Below are 3,962 nucleotides of genomic sequence, written 5' to 3'. Positions count from 1 at the left end.
TGAAGTGGTCTGAAAGAATCTCGGGGGCACCTTTGTTTTGTTTTTGAAGTGGTTTGGAAGAATATCAAGAACATCTTCTGTTTTGAACTTGAAGTACTTTTCAAAGAATCTCAAAGACCCCTATTGTGTCTGATCTTTTAAAGTAGTTTCAAAGAATCTCGGATACCCATTGCGTCTGGTTTTTGAAGTAGTTTCAAAGAACTTCGGGGGTCTCTGTATTGTTTGGTTTTTGAAGTAGTTTTAAAGAATCTCGGGGACTCCTTTTGTTTTATTTTTGAAGTGGTTTGCAAGATTCTTAAGAAACCCTTTTGTTTTGAATTTGAAGTAGTTTACAAAGAATCTCAGAGACCCCTATTGTGTCTGATTTTTTAAAGTAGTTTCAAAGATTTTCGGATACCCCTTGTGTCTGGTTTTTGAAGTACTTTGAAAGAACTTTCGAGATCTCTGTGTTGTTTGATTTTTGAAGTGGTTTTTTAGAATCTCGGGGACCCCTTTTGCTTTATTTTTGAAGTGGTTTGCGAAATTCTTAAGAAATCATTTTGTTTTGAATTTGAAGTACTTTTGTAAAAATCTTTGGGACTCCTTGTGTTTTGTTTTTGAAGTGGTTTTAAAGAATCTCAGGGATTCCTTTTCTTGTTCTTGAAGTAGTTTGAATGAATCTCGGGGATCCCTTGTCTTGTTTTTGAAGTAGTTAGAAAGAATCTCGGGAACTTCTTTGTCTGTTTTTGAAGTGGTTTGAAAGAATCTCAGAGATCCCTTGTCTTGTTTTTGAAGTAATTAGAAAAAATCTCGGAAACGTCTTGTTCTGTTTTAGAAGTGGTTTGAAAGAATCTCGGGGAATCCTTTTGGTTTGTTTTTGAAGTAGTTTCGAAGAATCTCAAAGACCCCTTTTCTTTTGCTTTTGAAGTGGTTTGAAAGAAAATCAGGGGCTTTTCTTTTATTTTTGAAGTAATTTGAAAAAAATCTAATATTGTTCAGTTCTATCTCAGCAAGTTACAGCCCCGCCCACCCACCCTTTATTTTCTTAGAGAATATCTCATTTGCCAAAATCAGTCTTATCTTATCAAGTACTAGCCCCGCCCACCCTCCCTCTATTTTCTTGGAAGGTATGTCATTTGCCACAGTCAGTCTTATCTTAGCGAATACTAGCGCCTCCCACCCACCAATCCCAGAAATCCCTTGTCTTGTTTTTGAAGTATTTTGAAAGAATCTCAAGGATCCCTTGTCTTGTTTTTGAAGTAATTTGAAAGAATCTCGGGGGTCCTTTTGTTTGGTTTTTGAAGTGGTTGGCAAGAATCTTGAGAACCCCTTTTGTTTTGCATTTGAAGTAGTTTTGAAAGAATCTTGGGGTCCCTTTTTTTATTTTAAGTAGTTTTGAAAGAATCTCGAGGACCCCTTGTGTTTTGACTTTTGAAGTGGTTTGAAAGAATCTCGGGAACCTCTTGTGTTTTTGAAGCGGTCTGAAAGAATTTCGGGGGCCCTTTTGTTTTGTTTTTGAAGTGGTTTGGAAAAATTTCAAGAACCCCTTTTATTTTGAATTTGAAGTAGTTTTCAAAGAATCTCAGAGACCCCTATTGTGTCTGATTTTTTAAAGTAGTTTCAAAGATTCTCGGATACGCCTTGTGTCTGGTTTTTGAAGTACTTTGAAAAAACTTTCGGGGTCTCTGTGTTGTTTGGTTTTTGAAGTGGTTTTTTAGAATCTCGGGGACCCTTTTTGTTTTATTTTTGAAGTGGTTTGCAAAATTCTTAAGAAACCCTTTTGTTTTGAATTTGAAGTACTTTTGAAAAAATCTTTGGGACTCCTTGTGTTTTGTTTTTGAAGTGGTTTTAAAGAATCTCACGGATTCTTTGTCTTGTTTTTGAAGCAGTTTGAAAGAATCTCAGGGATCTCCTTTCTTGTTTTTGAAGTAGTTGGAATGAATCTTGGGGACCTTTTTTGTTCTATTTTTGAAGTGATTTGAAAGAATCTCAAGAATCCCTTGTCTTGTTTTTGAAGTAATTAGAAAGAATCTCGGGAACTTCTTTGTCTGTTTTTGAAATGGTTTAAAAGAATCCCTTGTCTTGTTTTTGAAGTAATTAGAAAAAAACTCGGAAACGTCTTGTTCTGTTTTTGAAGTGGTTTGAAAGAATCTCGGGGAACCTTGTGGTTTGTTTTTGAAGTAGTTTCGAAGAATCTCAAGGACCCCTTTTCTTTTGCTTTTGAAGTGGTTTGAAAGAAAATATGGGGCTTTCTTTGTTTGATTTTTGAAGTAGTTTGAAAAAAATCTAATCTTGTTCAGTTCTATCTCAGCAAGTTTTAGCCCCGCCCACCCACCCTTTATTTTCTTAGAGAATATGTCATTTGCCAAAATCAGTCTTATCTTATCAAGTACTAGCCCCGCCCACCCACCCTCTAGTTTCTTGGAAGGTATGTTCTTTGCCACAGTCAGTCTTATTTTAGCGAATACTAGCGCCACCCACCCACCAATCTCAAGGATTCCTTGTCTTGTTTTTAAAGTAGTTTGAAAGAATCTCAGAGATCCCTTGTGTTTTGTTTTTGAAGTGGTTAGCAAGAATCTTGAGAACCCCTTTTGTTTTGAATTTGAAGTAGTTTTGAAAGAATCTTGGAGATCCCTTGTTTTGTTTTTGAAATAGTTTTGAAAAATCTCAGGTATCCCTTGTCTTATTTTTGAAGTAATTAGAAAGAATCTCGCAAACTTCTTGTTCTGTTTTTGAAGTGGTTTGAAAGACTCTCGGGGACCCCTTGTGTTTTATTTTTGAAGTTGTTGGCAAGAATCTCAAGGACCCCTTTTTTTATTTTAAGTGGTTTTGAAAGAATCTCGAGGACCCCTTGTGTTTTGATTTTTGAAGTGGTTTGAAAGAATCTCAGGGATCCCTTTTCTTGTTTTTGAAGTAGTTTGAATGAATCTCGGGGACTTTTTTTGTTCTATTTTTGAAGTAGTTTAAAAGAATCTCGGGGATCCCTTGTCTTGTTTTTGAAGTAATTAGAAAGAATCTCGGGAACTTCTTTGTCTGTTTTTGAAGTGGTTTGAAAGAATCGTAGGTATCCCTTGTCTTGTTTTTGAAGTAATTTGAAAGAATCTCGGAAACTTCTTGTTTTGTTTTTGAAGTAATTTGAAAGAATCTCGGGGACCCTTTTGTTTTGTTTTTGAAGAGGTTTGGAAGAATTTCAAGGTCCCCTTTTGTCTTGAATTTGAATTATTTTTGAAAGAATCTCAGCGGTCCTTTGTGTTTTGTTTTTGAAGTGGTTCGCAAGAATCTTGAGAATCCCTTTTGTTTTGAATTTGAAGTAGTTTTCAAAGAATCTTGGCGATCCCTTGTTTTGTTTTTGAAATAGTTTTGAAGAATCTCAGGTATCTCTTGTCTTATTTTTGAAGTAATTAGAAAGAATCTCGGGAACTTCTTGTTCTGTTTTTAAAGTGGTTTGAAAGACTCTCGGGGACCCCTTGTGTTTTATTTTTGAAGTTGTTGGCAAGAATCTCAAGGACCCCTTTTTTTATTTTAAGTGGTTTTGAAAGAATCTCGAGGACCCCTTGTGTTTTGATTTTTGAAGTGGTTTGAAAGAATCTCAGGGATGCCTTTTATAGTTTTTGAAGTAGTTTGAATGAATCTCGGGGACCTTTTTTGTTCTATTTTTGAAGTGGTTTTAAAGAATCTCGGGGATCCCTTGTCTTATTTTTGAAGTAATTAGAAAGAATCTCGGGAACTTCTTGTTCTGTTTTTGAAGTGATTTGAAAGAATCTCGGGGGCTCCTTGTGTTTTGTTTCTGAAGTGGTTGGCAAGAATCTTAAGGACCCCTTTTTTATTTTAAGTAGTTTTGAAAGAATCTCGAGGACCCTTTGTATTTTGATCTTTGAAGTGGTTTGAAAGAATCTCAGGGATTCCTTGTTTTGTTTTTGAAGTAATTTGAAAGAATCTTAATAACTTCTTGTTCTGTTTTTGAAGTAGTTTGAAAGAATCTT

This window comes from Zophobas morio, unplaced genomic scaffold (assembly GCF_036711695.1).
Source record: "Zophobas morio isolate AGI-343-1 ecotype UQ-CSIRO unplaced genomic scaffold, CSIRO_AGI_Zmor_V1 ptg000021l, whole genome shotgun sequence".
NCBI lineage: Eukaryota > Metazoa > Arthropoda > Insecta > Coleoptera > Tenebrionidae > Zophobas > Zophobas morio.
The sequence above is the reverse complement of the archived record's forward strand: the minus strand, read 5'-3'. Positions refer to the sequence as shown.